The following is a 17246-nucleotide window of genomic DNA, read 5'->3' as shown; positions in this document are numbered from 1 at the left end:
TGTAAATGGATCAGTGCTGAGCACACATTCTCCCGTGTTCAGAAACTTCACATCCAATTGGCGAAATGGCAGACAAATTCAAATGAAATCAAGCAGCAGAAAAGCTTGAGGGGCTTTTTTGATTTTCAGATCCGAAAGGTCCCTTGTTCCGTCTTTGATGTGGATAATATACTTCTTTGGACGTATGGCATTTTCATAAACACAAGCTCACAATCCATTCAAACCTCCTTGCAAATGTCCTTAAGGAATGACACAATTTTATATTCTTCTCTGGTGATTAAAGTATTGCAAGAACCAGATTCTTCATAGGGAGTAATTTATTGGGATTACTTATCAGTACAGAAAAATCCAAAATGGCACACAATACTGATTGCTCTATGTTACGATCTACTTCTATGTTTCTGCATTGGACTACTATGTTTGGGTCTGTGGACTTTTTCAGACTGATGGCTTTTATATTCTATGTTTTTTATTGCCTGTTCCTTTTCCGTTTTGTTGTGCAAGGAGAAAGTGTAGGGGGTTGATGTCCTGTTTTGTTCTATTAGCTTCTTGTGTGGGGGAGGGGTTGTTATTGGGAGCTGATGTTCCTGTTTTGTTTTGTGCAGGGAAGGGGTGGGTTGATGTTCAGAATGCCATTCTCTTTTGTGCAGGAGGGTGGTTTTGATGTTTCTCTCTGAACAACTTTCTTGTCCTTTCTTTGTTTCGTGGCTATCTGAAGAAGACAAATTTCAGAGTTGTATACGGATACACGCGTTGATAATAAGAGAAACTTTGAATGTTTTTTCTTGAACCTTTGAAACAAGCTCAAACTGTTCCAGCTTGAGACTAGACTATATCCCATATCATTGCCAAAGAAAGAGAAGCAGGAGTGAGCCATTGAGCTCTGTGAGGAGTGAAGATGAAAGGGCTGGATCTGAAACATCGACAGTCCATTTCCTCCCCAGATGGTGCTTGACCTGCTGAGTCCATCCAGCAGTTTGTATTTTTTTTTGCTCTTAGTTTTCTGAGTAAACGGCATTATTTAGAAGATCATGGCTGAACTTTGACCTCAACCCTGTACCTGTCAATATACACCACACATTTCTTTATTCCTTTAATATCAGCAGTTTAGTTCATTCCTATCTTGAATATCCTATGTAATGGAGTATCCCAATTCTCTAGGGTGGTGAGTTCAGATTCTCATTACTTTGACAGCACATATTTATTTTATCTCATCGATGGCTAGCCCTTTGTTCTAGTTCTTGTCTCCACTGTAGGGGAAACATTTCCCTGTAACACTTCTCTGCAACTCATTAAAAAAAATTATACATTCAGTGGACACTTTAGTAAGTAAGTCCTGTACCTACTAAAGTGGCCATTGAGTGTATGTTCATGATTTCCTGCTGTTGTAGCCCATCCACTTCAAGATTCGATGTGTTGAGCATTCAGAGCTGCTGGCTATTTGAGTTACTGCCACTTACCCGTCAGGTTGGACCAGGCTGGCCATTCTCCTTTGACTTCTCACATTAACAAGGCATTTTCTTTCCTCCGCAGACTTGCCACTCACTGGTTGTTTATTGTTTTTCCCACCATTCTCTGTAAACTCCTCTGTGTTGTGCATGAAAATTCCAGGAGATCAGAAATTTCTGAGATACTCCAGCCACCCCGGCTGGCATCAACAATCATTCCACAGTCAAAGTCACTTAGATCACATTCCTTCCCCATTATGATGTTTAGTCTGAACAACAACTGAAACTCTTGACCATGCCTACATGTTCTTATGTATTGAGTTGCTGCCACATAGTTGACTGATGAGATATTTGCATTAACGAGCTGGTGTACAGATGTGCCTAAAATAAAATCGCTACTGAGTGTATGTTTCAATGAGTTCACTCTTGTTCTTCCAAATTTTAAGGCCTAGTCTCCTCAATTTACCTCAGCGACATGTCAATCCAGGAATGGCAGAGAATTGTTTCTCCCTTTGTCATGTGACTGATTTTCTGAGCTCTGGCCTAGATTCCATCCACTTTAAAGCTCAGCTGACTCACCAAGACTGTGCTCATTATCCTGCAGTAGACAGGCATACACCAACAACTCAAACTGTTGATTCTCAGTCTTTGATTTAGAATCCCTTCAAGGCTAGGTTCCCCTCTTTTTATTTAACACTCTAGTTCTATAAAGAGTTTATTGAAATCTATTCCGGTTTACTATCCACCAGTATCTTTCCACCTGTATCAGTCTTGCCTTCAGCCATTGTGGGTGAACGGTGGCTAATTTCCCCTCTGTCACATCACATTCCTCACATAAAGCAGCCTTTGAAACATTGCTTGATTTGGCCGCAACTCCTAATGCCTTCTACTTGGCATCCTCTTCCTTGATCATCTGCTTTGTTGGGATATTTTACCCTGTTAAAGTTGTTCCTTCCGTTCCGAAACACAAGTGATCTTGTAGATGCTGGAAATTCAGAACAACATACAGAAATTGCTGGAAAATCTCAGCAGGTCAGGCTCTATCTATGGAAATCAATAAATAGCTGATGCCTTGGGCCAAGACACTTCATCAGGACTGGAAAGGAAGGGAGGAAAAGCCAGAATAAGAACGCGGGCGGGGGGTGGGTGGGGAAGGGAAGGAAACAAGCTGGAAGCGATAGGTGAATTCAAGTGGGAGAGGGGTTAAGATGGGAAAAGCTAGGAGGTGATAGGTGGAAAAGGTAAAGGGCTGAAGAGTGGACCATGGAAGAAAGTGAAGGAGGAGGGGCACCAGGGGAAGGTGATAGGCAGGTGAAGAGAAGAGGAGGGCTGAGATGAGAGCCAGAGTGTTGAGTTGTAGTGGGAGGGGGAAAATTACTGGAAGTTGGAGAAGTCGGGGTTCTTTCCATCAGGCTGGAGGCTACCCAGATGGAATACCCAGGTTGCTCCTCCCAACCTGAGAGTGGCCTCATTGTGGCTGTAGAAGACACCATGGACTGACATGTCGGAATGGGAATGGAGACTGGATTGAAATGGTTGGCCATGGGAAATCCAGTTCAGGTTGTTAATTGCACAACTTTAATGCTTTTGATTGACTTAATGACACCATCACTGATTAAGCTGGCAAAGAACATGGCTGCCAGACCGAGTCTGTGGTAGTTATCAGCTGAAGGAATAACTTACTTCATACTCTCCAGTTTGACTGTGCAAAATCCATAATTCACAACTGCATTAGTAGAGGTGTCAAATGCGCAATACTGTGGCAACAAAGTTCCGTTTTTCCCCCCAATCTGACTGCACCATCCATCATGCTGTGCGGCACTGGAATTGTACTAACTGCGATAGACCTAGAACAGATCTGGCATTCCAGCTTATCACTGGGCATCTATGAGTCACTGTGGCTCCTCAGTAGCAACCAAGTCGAGACAAGTTTATTAACTATATACCATCAAACAAAACATTTCACCAGACCAGGGTGTAAAACACTAGTACACATAACACATATATAACACACAATTCTTACTTCCCTAAGTTATGAGGTCTACAAATGAATTATGCATAAATAAACACAGTAAAGTTAATAAATTAAATATTGTAGGGCGTACGTGATGCAGCAGGAAGTTCCGAAGCCTAATGGCCAATGGCTACTTAGACAGCATCTAGCAAATCTAGAAGGACATGGTTTCAGGTATATGAAAACATTAGTGACAGGATTTCCCCCAAATTACACACCTAGCTAACTAGTACTGTATTGCTGTACCAGTGGGAGTTCCTTCACCAGAAGGACTGCAACAGGTCAAGAAGGTAGCTCACCAAAAATTGGAAGATTTAAAGTACATTTACTGTCAAAGTATGTACATAGTATACCACCCTGAGATTTGTCTTTCCACAGACAGCCACAGAACAAAGAAAACCATGGAATCCACTCAGAGAAATCATCAACCCTCCCCCCCACGACAAAAACAACCCAAAGCATGCTAACACAGAGAAACACAGAAGGTAAAACACAAAATCAAAGGAGTCCAGGCATGTTCGGTTCTGCTCAGTTCAGATCAATCTAGCGCTGTGTCGTTCATTACCTGCAAGCTGTCCTGATCAAAATCACTCCAAATAGCAACTTAAAAAAGAGGCGGCCAGATACCACCACACACACAATGGCAATTATGGGTGGGTAGTAATGCTGGCCTTGCTATTGCACTCAATCCCTAAACTAATTTAGTAAAACAGCAAAATAGCAATAGAGTAATATGGATATTTACAGGATCTTTTATCGATATTTCTCTCTCATGTTTGTTGCACTCAGTACTATTAAATAATGGATTGTGAACTTACTGAATATTGAGTCATATAATTAATGTATTTACAACACCCTTGTCGGGAATATATTATACAAATACTTGCATTACTCATGGTTACATTTAGTTTTTGTACATATAGCACTTAAACAACATGAAAAATTAAATATCAATAATCCACCATTTATAACTGCGTTATACTCTGGTTTGGTAACACATTTGCAAATTATATTGTACAACAACTATAATAGAAGCACCTACAAAATGCACAATTTCTTTCATTGCTGTTCCAATATAGAATTAACCTTTGGAATTAAAATAGCAGACAAGGATACTTAATACAGAAATGTTGTGTGAGTGCACTATCTTTTCTGAAATATAACCTTGAGGCCAATTTGTCTTATTATGATGCACAGTATGTGCAGTTATGCTCCTTGTTAATAGTTCTCAGACAAGAAGAAGCCCAGTCAGCTGTTGTTAGTGCTCACTTTTGCTTTTCTGAATATTGACAGGCTGCAAATAACCTTTATCACACCACTATGTTCTTCACTGATGCATATGCCTGTTCACACCTCATTTCAGTCCTCACTCCAACATGCTTGTGAGATCTGACACCAAATTGAAATAAATGTTTTTCATCAGACAGCAGTTTCCCTTTATTATACGAATGATGCTTTTTTAAACTATTGCAAAACAATCCACTGATCTACACAATGTTTAATCCAGCTGAACCATTGTAACTTTATTTGTCTCCACTTCCTCCAAAACATCTTTCCATTCAGAGATCTGACACTTGACCGCTTCATTGCATAGCACCAAATCCAATGTGGCCTCTCCTTTTGTGGGCCTGTCTATATATCGAGTCAGGAATTCTTCCTGGACTCACCAAACAAATTCCGTCTCATCGACCCTTTTTGCATAAAGGAGTTGCAGTTAGGGCAATTGAAGTCCCTCGTAACAACAACCCTGATATGTTTGCACCTTTCCAAAATCTGCCTTCTGATCTGTTCCTCAGCCTTCCAGCCTCCCGGATGGCCACATCTGCACCAGGTGCATCGAGCTGCAGCTCCTAAGGGACCGCGTTAGGGAACTGGAGTTGCAGCTCGATGACCTTCGTCTGGTCAGGGAGAGCGAGGAGGTGATGGAAAGGAGTTATAGGCAGGTGGTCACACTGGGGTCATGGGAGACAGACAATTGGGTCACAGTCAGGAGGGGAAGGGGAAGAGTCAGGTACTAGAGTGTACCTCTGTGGCTGTACCCCTTGACAATAAGTACTCCTGTTTGAGTACTGTTGAGGGGGACAGCCTACCTGGCAGAAACAACAGTGGCCGTACCTCTGGCACAGAGTCCAGCCCTATGGCTCAGAAGGGTTGGCATAGGAAGAGGAAGGCAGTAGTGATAGGGGACTCTATAGTTAAGGGGTCAGACAGGCGATTCTGTGGATGCAGGAAAGAAACTTGGATGGTAGTTTGCCTCCCAGGTGCCAGGGTCCAGGATGTTTCAGACTGCATCCACGATATCCTGCAGTGCGAGGGAGAACAGTCAGAGGTCGTGGTACATATTGGTACCAAAGGGAAGAGGTCCTGAAAACAGACTACAGGGAGTTAGGAAGGAAGTTGAGAAGCAGGACCACAAAGGTAGTAATCTCAGGATTACTGCCTGTGCAACGTGACAGTGAGTATCGGAATAGAATGAGGTGGAGGATAAATGCGTGGCTGAGGGACTGGAACTGAGGGCAGGGATTCAGATTTCTAGATCGTTGGGACCTCTTTTTGGCAGGAGTGACCTGTACAAAAAGGACAGGTTGCACTTGAATCCCAGGGGGACCAATCTCCTGGTGGGGAGATTTGCTAAGGCTACTGGGGAGAGTTTAAACTAGAATTGTGGGGGGGGGGTGGGAACTGAACTGAAGAGATTGGGGAAGAGGCTCACAGATAGAGAAAGCTTGGAGACAGTGTGTGAGAGAGGATAGGCAGGTGATAGAGAAGGGACGTGCTCAGACTTTTGGACAGGTACATGGAGCTCAGAAAAATAGAGGGCTATGGGTAGCCCTAGTAATTACTAAGGTAGGGACATGTTCAGCACAGCTTTGTGGGCCGAAGGGCCTGTATTGTGCTGTAGGTTTTATAAGTTTCTATGTATCTGTTGCAGTTGGAAGGTCCATAGATTACTCCCAAATTCTGACTTCCAGCCCTGCTAACTTGATAAACAATACCTGTGATACTACCCCAGTTTAGCAATGCCACTCCCCCACCTCATTTACCTGCTACTCTGTCCCTTTTGAAACATCTAGCAGTCATGCCTGCCAAGTCTCTGTTTCAGCCGCAACATCATAGTTCCATGTACTAATCCAAGTTCATCATCCTTATTCCTGATATTCCTTGTGTAAAATACTTACTCATCCCACTGACTGCAGTCTTGCCCAATCAGCTGCCTATCCTTCCTCGCAGACTCTCTACACACTGCATCTACTTGTAGACCAACTGCCTGACCCTCTGAATCTATCACCCTAATTCTTATCACCTTACCAAACTAGCTTAAACCCTCCACAACAGCTCTAGCAAATCGGCCCAGAAGGGTATTGGCTCCCCCTCAAGCTTATGTGTAACCCATCCTGTGTGTACTGGTTAGTGGGAAACGGATAGGGAATGCTAAAGGCTGGTGTATTTCCATTTTTATCATTATGTGAACCAAAAAAATTAAAAAAAGCATATTATTATCATCAGTATGTGCCATTTCGTATGAACTGGGTAATCATGGTCTTCCAATAGCCAAAGAAAATCATGATCTTAAAACATTTCTTTCTATGTCCAAGACAAATTGACATATATCCTTCTCCGTCAACAGTGTATCAGTGTTGGGACCTTTGTTGTCAGTCATGTACATACACTGTTTGGATTAAAAAGTCTGTGGTTCGACAAGTCACTTTGCTGATGACATGAAAATTGGTGGAGTTATAGACAATGAGCTAGATTGCCGAAGTATACAGAGGGACAGAGATTAGCTGGAAAGTTAGGCAGATAGAATTTATTCCATTTGAGGGTGAGGTAATGTGTTTTTAGCTCATCTAATACTAGCCAGACAAATACAGTAAACAGTAGGGACCTTAGCAGCATTGATATGCAGTGGGATCTTGAGATACAAGTTCACAGCTCATAGAACCACAGAAAACCTAGAGCACAATACAGGCCCTTCAGCCCACAAGGTTGTGCTGAACATGTCCCTACCCTAGAAATTACTAGGCTTACCTATAGCCCTCTATTTTTGTAAGCTCCTTGTAACTATCCAAAAGTCTTTTAAAAAACCCTATCATATCCGCCTCCACCACTGTTGCCGGCAGCCCATTCCACTCACTCACCACTCTCTGAGTAAAAAACTTACCCCTGTACCTACTCCTCAGCACCTTAAACCTGTGTCCTCTTGTGGCAACCATTTCAGCCCTGGGGAAAAGTCTCATGATCAATGCCTCTCGACATCTTATACACCTCTATCAGGTCACCTCTCAACCTCCGTCGCTCCAAGGAGAAAAGGCCGACTTCATTCAACATATCCTCATAAGACATGTTCCCCAATCCAGGCAACATCCTTGTAAATCTCCTCTGCACCCTTTCTATGGTTTCTACATCCTTCCTGTAGTGAGGCAACCAGAACTGAGCACAGTACTCCAAGTGGGGTCTGACCAGGGTCCTATATAGCTGCAACATTACCTCTTGGCTCTTAAATTCAATTCCACGACTGATGAAGACCAATACACTGTACGCCTTCTTAACCACAGAGTCAACCTGTGCAGCTGCTTTGAGCGTCCTATGGACTCAGATCCCAGGATCCCTCTGATTCTCCACGCTGCCAAAAGTCTTACCATTAATACTAGATTCTGCCATCATTTTTGACTTACCAAAATAAATCACTTCACGCTTGAAATCGGTGACATAGATAGACAAAGTCATGAAGAAGGCATCTAGCTTGTTGCTCAAGGACTAAGGTACTGAGATCTATGTTGGTTGTTAATGCAAACAATGCATTGCACTGTATGCTTCGATATACATGTGGTAAATGAATCTAGTCATTGGCTCGGTCACACTAGGAATATTGTGTATAGTTCTGGTAATGCCATAAGTGTTAACGCAACACTATTACAGCTTGGAGTGTCAGAACTTGGAGATTAATTCTGAAGTCATCTGTAAGGAGTCTGTACATCCTCCCCATGGAACGCATGGCTTTTCTCCAGGTGCTCTGGTTTCCCTCAACAATCCAAAGACACACTGGATAGTAGATTAACTGGTCACTGGAAATTGCCCCATGATTAGGCTAGTGTTGAATCTGGGGTTGCTAGGCAGCGCGGCTCAAAGGGCAGACAGGGCCTAGTCCGTGCTTTATTTCAATAAACAAATAAATAAATAAAGATAGAAGATATTCACCAGGACGTGGGCTTGAATGGAGGGCTCTAGTTACAATTAGAGTTTATGTAGGCTGGGATTGTTCTCAAAGGAGTGCAATTGGAGAGGGGTGACCCTATAGATGAGTAAAATAACCAGGTGAATAGATAGGGTCAACAATGGCAGTCTTTATCCAAGGTGGCGGAACCAGAAATTAGAACCTAAAGTAATGCCTGTGTTAAGATTTCTACTGCTATGCTGTAGGTATTTCATTTTAGCAATTTTTGCAGAAGTGGCGTGTCATGCTGGTAGAATGTTTTGGTTTCGTCTAAAGATAAGAAGCCCTTCTGTTTAGCTTAGAAATGTTGTGTAGGCCAATTGGCATGGTGGAATCGGGAGAAAGTTCTTGAGGGAGCGGGGCAGAGAGAGATTTGTGACAGACAGTAGTCTGGTTTGGGGTCTTTTTTGCTGGAGCTGTGGAGAGGACAGGAGGGACCATGCCTCAGAACACCGTGCGAAGGAGAGTCCCTGTTGCAAGAAATGCTTTGTGCAGGTGAATGGTTCCACGGAGGAGGGGCAACACTCCTGAGAGAGAGAAAGCCAGTTTGCTTGAGATGGTTTTTGAGGGGAGTTTGAAAATGTGGCGGACTGTGGGTCCAGCGCCTGAGTAGGAGATACATCCCCAAATACCCAGTTTTGGAAGATCTCATATCATTATCATCTCCAACATTATGTGCACGTTTAGAGTGGCTTAACTGTAATGGGCACTTTTATTTTTTTCTTTTCATAACTGTTTGGTAAAGCTGAAACCAATAGTTAGATGAAGCTAATAATTGTGCATGGACAGTATTTAAACAGCATTTGTTGAAATTGAGATTTCTTTAATCAGAATCCTGTTTGATTGAACCCGAAATCATACCGACCCTAGTTGTATATAGTTTATGAATGGCGGCCTTCTCATTGCTGTTAGCAGAGCCAGCTAACGGGCCAGGTTTAATTACGAGCTCGGTGATGGGGCTACACTTTCTTTTAATCATTTTAGAAGACATTAGTTTACAGTGAGAGGGGGAGTGTTTAAAAGAGGTCTGAGGGGCAAGATTTTCACACAGAGAGGGTGGTGGGTATATGGAACAAATTGACACAGGAGGTGAAAGAGGCAAGTACAATCACAGTGTTTAAAAAGCATTTAGACAAGTGCAAGGCTAGGAAAGGATAGGAGAAATAAGGGAGAAATGAAGGAAAATATGGTTGGCATGGACAGGCATCTCAGTCATTAGATAGGAGCCAGGCTGAAAGGCCTGTTTCCATTCTGTACAACTCTAAGACTCTAAAATAACTGTGTTCTGAATCTCGTCTCAGAAAGTGGTTAAAAAGTAGGTATGTGGATCATTATATATGATTAATTTGAGCCTGATGATCAAAAAGTTCAAAAGTACATTTATCGTCAAAGTACATATGTGTCACCTTATACACCTCTGAGATTTGTTTCTTGCTGGCATTCACAGTAAATACAAAAACACAACAGAATCAGTGAAAGACCACACCCAACAGAACAAGCAACCAATGTACAGAAGACAACAAAATGCAAAAGTACAAATGTAAACAAAATAAAATAAATAATAATAAGACCATAAGACATTGGAGCAGAATTAGGCCACCTGGCCCATCGACTCTGCTCTGCCATTCAATCATGGCTGATCTTTTTTTCTCCTCCTCCTCAACTCCAGTTCCCAGCCTTCTCCCCATAACCTTTGATGCCATGTCCTGTAAAGAACCTGTCAATCTTTGCTTTAAATACACCCAACATCCTGGTCTCCACAGCTACCTGTGGCAACAAATCCTGCAAATTCACCACGCTTCGGCTAAAGAAATTTCTCATCTCTGTTTTGAAAGGGCTCTCCTCTATCCTAAGGCTGTGCCCTCTTGTCCTAGACTCTTCCACCATGGGAATCATCCTTTCCACATTTATTCTGTCTAGGCCTTTCAACATTCGAAAGGTTTCAATAAGATCTCCCCTCACCCTTCTGAATCCCAGTGAATACAGACCCAGAGCCATCAAACATTCCTTGTATGATAACTCTTTCATTCCTGGAATCATCCTTGTGCACCTCCTCTGGACCCTTTCCAATGTCAGCACATCTTTTCTAAGATGAAGGGTCCAAAACTGTTCACAATACTCAAGATGAGGCCTCACCAGTGCCTTATAAAGTCTCAGTATCACATTCCTGCTCTTGTATTCAAGACCTCTTGAAATGAATGCTAACATGGCATTTGCTTTCCTCACCACCAACTCAACCTGCAAGTTAACCTTTAAGGTGTTCTGCACAAGGACATCCAAGTCCCTTTGCATTTCAAATTTTTGGATTTTCTCCTCATTTAGAAAATAGACTGCACATTTATTTCTACTACCAAAGTCCATGACCATGCATTTTCCAACATTGTATTTTATTTGCCACTTTCTTGCCCATTCTCCTAATCTCTCTGTCCTTCTGCATCCTACCTGTTTCCTCAGCACTACCTGCCCATCCGCCAATCTTCTTATCATCTGCAAACTTGGCAACAAAGCCATCGATTCCATCACCGAAATCATTTATATACAGCATAAAAAGAAGTGGTCCTAACACCGACCCCTGTGGAACACCACTAGTCACTGGCAGCCAACCCGAATAGGTTCCTTTTATTCCCACTCACTGCCTCCTACCAATCAGCCAATGCTCTAACCATGTTCGTAACTTTCCTGTAATCCTCTGGGCTGTTAACTTGGTAAGCAGCTTTATGTGTGGCACCCTGTCAAAGGTCTTCTGAAAGTCCAAATATGCAACATCCACTGCATCTCCTTTATCTCCTTAAAGAATTCCAGCAGATACATCAGGCAGGATTTTCCTTGAAGGAAACCATGCTGACTTTGTACCATCTTGTCCTGTGTCACCAGGTAGTCCATCACCTCATCCTTAACAATTGACTCTAATGTCTTTGCCACCACTGAGGTCAGGCTAACTGGTCTATAATTTCCTTTCTGCTGCCTTCCTCCTTTCTTAAAGAGTAGAGTGACATTTGCAATTTTCCAGTCCTCTGGCACCATCCCAGAGTCCAATAATTTTTGAAAGATCATTTCTAATGCCACCACAATCTCTAACACTACCTCTTTCAGAACCCTAGGGTGCATTTTGTTTAGTCTGGGTGACCAGTTGCACTCACCCCCATCATTGCAAAGTGCTTTGAGACACTGGTTCTATCACATCTGAAATCCTGTCTGCCCACTACCCTGGACCCCCATCAATTTGCCTGTCGCACCAACAGGTCAACAGAGGACGCCATCTCTGCAGCACTTTACTCTGCCCTGACCCACCTGGACAGCCCCAACTCTTACATCAGAATGCTGTTCATTGACTTCAGTTCAGCATTCAATACTGTGACCCCCTCCAAGCTGATCACCAAACTTTGCCAGCTTGGTATCAGCTCATCCCTCTGCAATTGGACCTTGGACTTTCTGACTAACAGACCCCAATCTGTTAAGTTAGACAACCTCTCCTCCTCCATTCTCACCCCAAACACTGGCGTGCCTCAAGGCTGTGTGCTGAGCCCTCTTCTGTACTCCCTTTTCACCTATGACTGTGTTCCTGTACATGGTTCTAATTCCATAATCAAGTTCACAGACGACACCACGGTGATTGGCCTGATTAGGGAGAATGACAAAGCAGTCAACAGGGACGAGGTCCAGCACCTGGCCATGTGGTGTGCCGACAACAACCTGGCCCTTAACACCCAGAAGACCAAGGAGATCAATGTTCACTTCAGGCATGCTTGGAGACACACTCAAGTCCCCATCTACATCAATGGAGCTGTAGTGGAGCATGTATCAAGCTTCAAATTCCTTGGTGTCGTCCACACTTCTGATGATCTTACCTAGTCCCTGAACTCCTCCATCCTGATCAAAAAGGTGCAACAGCGCCTTTATTTCCTGCGGAGAATCAAGAAAGCTCACCTTTGTCCCAGGATACTGATGGACTTTTACCGCTGTACCATTGAGAGCATACTCACCAACTGCATCTCAGTGTGGTATGGCAATTGTCCCGTATCGGACTGCAAAGTGCTCCAGCGGGTGGCGAAAACTACCCAGCAGATTATTGGCACCCAATTGCCCACCATTGAGAACATTTATCGTAAATGCTGCCTGAGCAGGGCAAAAAGCATTATCAAGGATGCATCTCACCCTAACCATAACTTTTTACTCTCCTCCCATCCGGTAGGCACTACAGGAGCCTCCGCTCCCGCACCAGCAGGCACAGGAAGAGCTTCTTCCCTGAGGCTGTGACCCTGCTGAACCTCACATCACAGCGCTAAGCAGTATTGCACCCATATTGTACTGTCTCAGTACTTTTATATTTGTGTGCTGTAGCACTTACTTTTTATTCACAGTTATTTTGTAAATAGCGCTATTCCTTTGCACTTCTGGTTAGATGCTAACTGCATTTCATTGGCTTTGTATCTGTACTTGGCACAATGACAATAAAATTGAATCTAATCTAATCTAATTTAATAATGATTTTGACACAGTACCATAAAACATTGAATGATTGAGCAAGGGTGGCCAAGGACAGCAAATAAATCTTCAAACACCTTGTTCCCCCAGTTCTCAGGTTCATCAATGCATCACACCCCACTATGATGCCAATATGACTATTCCCGCTCATGCTTGCTCATGGTCTATGTCCCTCTCTGTCTAAATCCCTTTTACTGAAGCTTGGAATTCAATCCCAGTGTCCTCTGTAAGGAATCTGTATCCCCTGTGGAATGTGTGCGTTTTCTCCAGCCGCTCTGCTTTCCTCCCACGGTCCAACAACATACCAGTTAGTGAGTTAATTGGTCATTGTAGAATGTCCCGTGATTAAGTTAGGGTTAAACTGGGCATTGTCAGGAGTTGCTGGCCTGCTGGGCTGGAAGCGCCCATTCATGCTGCATCTCTAAATAAATAAATAGATAGATGTTGCTGTCATACTTGTTTCTAATACTTCCCCAGGTTTCTCATCCCAAACACTTGCCTCATAATAAACTTGCCTCATGATTCTCCTTTAAACTTACCCTTCTCTAACCTTAAACTGACAAATTTTGACAGTTCCACTCTAGGTAAGAGACTCCAGCTATCAGGAGGTAACTAATAAATTGGTCACTGAGTATATATGAAATATATACCACAAACAACAGACGTCCCAGCACTAATCTTTGTAGAATACCACTAGTCACAAACCTGCAGTTAGAGAAACACTCCTCAACCATTACTGTCTGTCTTCTATGACCAAGCCATACTTCCCAACTCAACATGAATCATGTGTGATTTAATCATCTGGACAGCCTATCATGAGGGACTTCATCAAATGTTTTACTTTAAGACATCTGCTGACCTACCCTCATCTATCATTGTCATCAACTCTTCAAAAAACTCAGTAAAATTTGTGAGACTGGACCCTCTTCACACCAAACCACAAAGCATGTGAGAATGGCCCTACTGAATTGCAAATGCCTTAGCCATACCACCTTGAAGAGGTGGATATAGAAGAATTGCTCCCTAAATGTCCAGGGAGGCTTTCTTCTCCTATCTTGTCTTCACTCTTCAGGAATCCTGTCTGGGTCCATCATAGCCTCGGATGGCAACTGCTCTAAATAAATTGTATGTGTTGTGAACTAGCCTCCCCTTCACTGACTCAGTCTACACTTCCTGTTGCCTTATGGAAGCAATCAATGTAGTCAAGGAGACCTCCCACCACAGTCATTCTCTCTTTTCCCTCTTCCCACTGAGCAGGAGATACATAAGCTGAAGAGTACATACCACCAGGCTCAAGGACAACGCCTATCCATTGTTAACCTCACACATCCTAAAAGCTGAATGCTTAATCTTCCAATATACCTTCTCACAACACTTGCACTTGATTTGCTCAGCTGAACTGCACTTTCTCTGTTACTGAAGCATTATATCCTGCATTCTGTTTTCCAATTCTATTATGTTGCTGTACTTATACGTGACTTGTCCAGATGGCATATAAACAAAATGCTTTTCGTTGTACTTCAGTACACCTGACAATATTAAAGCAATTCAGTTTCCAATTCCCATCTCATTCTTGGGTGACAGGGGTGGAGATTGAAGATACGTCTCTACCAGAGGAGAGGTAAGGCACTCTTTTCCTCTGCTAGCCTGCAGGTCACCCTTGGGCAAGGTGTAGTGCCTCCTTAGCCCCACGATCAGGGCAATGCGAAGCCATGGGGACGGGCGGTGGATGATTGTATGAGCAGCTGGTACATATCGCAAGTCCTGGTTATGCGACCACTGATACTAGGAAGACAATCTCTGAAGAGTAGCGATAATGGCCGGGGTCACTCATCTTGTAAAGACACTGCCCAGAAGACAGCTTCTGTAGAAAAATTAGTAAGAACAATCATGATCAAGACCACGATCGCCCACATCACACGATGGGGAACATAACAAGCAAACATATGATTCCCAATCTATGTGATGTGTGTTGCTCCAACTGTAAACGCTATCCAAGAAACAGATCTTGTAGCAGCTAGCTATTGCAGTTGAGAAAAAAACTCCCTGCAGATTCTGTCATCTGTAGAACTGCTATTGCAGTTTGAAGCAACATACAATATATTGGTTTAGATTCTAAACTTTAGAACATAGAACACTTCAGCACAGTACAGGTCATTCGGTCCATGATGTTGAGCCAGCCTTTTAACCTACTCCAAGATCAAGCTAACCCCACCCTCCAAAATACTTCTCTACTTTTCTTTTATCCACGTGCCTATCTATCTGAGACTCTCTTAAAAGTCCCTAATGTTTCTGCTTCAGAAGTGCGTTCTATGTATTTACCACTCTTGTGTAAAAGATCTTACTTCTGACATCCTCCCCCCCAATACTTCCCTTCAATCATCTTAAAATTTTTCCCTCTTGTATTAGCCTTTCTGCTCTGGGAAAAAGGCGCTGTCTGTCCACTCTATGTCTGTTATAATTTTACACACCACTATCAAGTCACCTCTCAATGTCCTAAAGCAGCTTCTGCCTTTTCCAACACAAAACAAATGTGAAGCAACTGAAATGCACCATCTTGAAGAAGATGAAATAAATGCAAGTATTAAAATCCAGGTCCATATAGGTTTGTAAGCTGGAATTCCAGCCAATCAACAATTGATAAACATGGAATTTAACAATAATAGGCCAATAGAATTGCGTGAGACATAGACTGACCCGACATGCTTGGTTGAGTGGAATAGGAACACAACTGCAGAGGAAAAAGAGAGGAAACCTTGCCGGAGTACACAAGGAGTCAATGAATGTTTGTAATTGCATGCTGATTCAGATGTTCTAGAAATTACAGTAATCAAACCAATTTTGGCTCTTGTGACATTTATTCCATTTTTGGCTCATCCAATGAGTAAAATTTTCCAGTTATCAAAATCTTTTTAAATTCTATGGAGAGTTGAACAAACTTCTGTGACCCACAGATCCTCATTAGAACTAGTAATTTGACCTTCCAGCTCAAACAAGCACATTTTGATACCAAATGTTCTCAAAAGTTTTGTGTATCAGAGCTTGGTCCTTAAACACATGATGAAAAAATACTTGCTCTTTTTATACCTTCTCTATGCCTATCTGGCCACAATCAGGAACTATTTGTGTGAGGGGCTGTTGCAATGTATGCATTGAATTAGCATACATTATTAAGAATCAATGGATATTTGGCTAGCCATTACAATCACTTAGAAGGTCTATCAAACAACAGGAATACAATCACTTCAGAGAGAATGCACTGATAGCATTTTGTATACATTCAGAAGAAAGTTATTTATTTTTTCAATGATCATCTAAATTGAACAATCCTACTGCAAAATGATAGAATAGTTTTTTTTCAACCATTTAAATTCTCCTTACTTTAATCCGAGCAATATTTTTATACATTTACCTTATTTTGAAAAAGTTACATTTTTTCAATTATTTAAAATATTTCAACTGTGGTCAGATTCACTGACAAATAGTTGGAATAATCTTGGCCAGCTCAAGGTATCACAAGGCCAACAGGACAGTAAAGTGGCAGAGATTTGGGATCTGCTCTAATTTTTGTAGGACACGAGCAAAATGAGGCTTACAGTTCAGTAGGGGCACATGGTCGCAAATATAGCAGTAACAAAGGGGGAAAATTTGAGGTGTGGAGTGCTTCAAGCTAATTGCTAATTCTGGCCCAATATGTATGGAATGATTGCTTTATATAATCTAGTTTTGGGGGGGGGGAGGGGGGTGGGTGTGGATTTCCTCTGGTTCTTCACCATTTCATTATGTATGTTGGGCCAGCTATTTCTAAGCTGGCCAAACCTCAAGTTCATCTCACATCACCAAGGTCAATATCTGAATAACTGAACATAGAAGATAGAACATTACTGCGCAGTCAGGCTTTTCAGCCCATGATGTTGAGCCAGCCTTTTAACCTACTCCATTTTCAATCTAACCTTCCCAATTAGTTCTTTATTTTTACATTCATTCATGTGAATATCTATAATGTCCCTAATATTTATCCCTCTACAAGCAACCCTGGCAGTGCATTCCATGTACTTACCACTCTCTGTGCAAAAATCTACCT

This window comes from Hemitrygon akajei, chromosome 7 (genome assembly GCF_048418815.1).
Source record: "Hemitrygon akajei chromosome 7, sHemAka1.3, whole genome shotgun sequence".
Lineage (NCBI taxonomy): Eukaryota > Metazoa > Chordata > Chondrichthyes > Myliobatiformes > Dasyatidae > Hemitrygon > Hemitrygon akajei.
The sequence above is the reverse complement of the archived record's forward strand: the minus strand, read 5'-3'. Positions refer to the sequence as shown.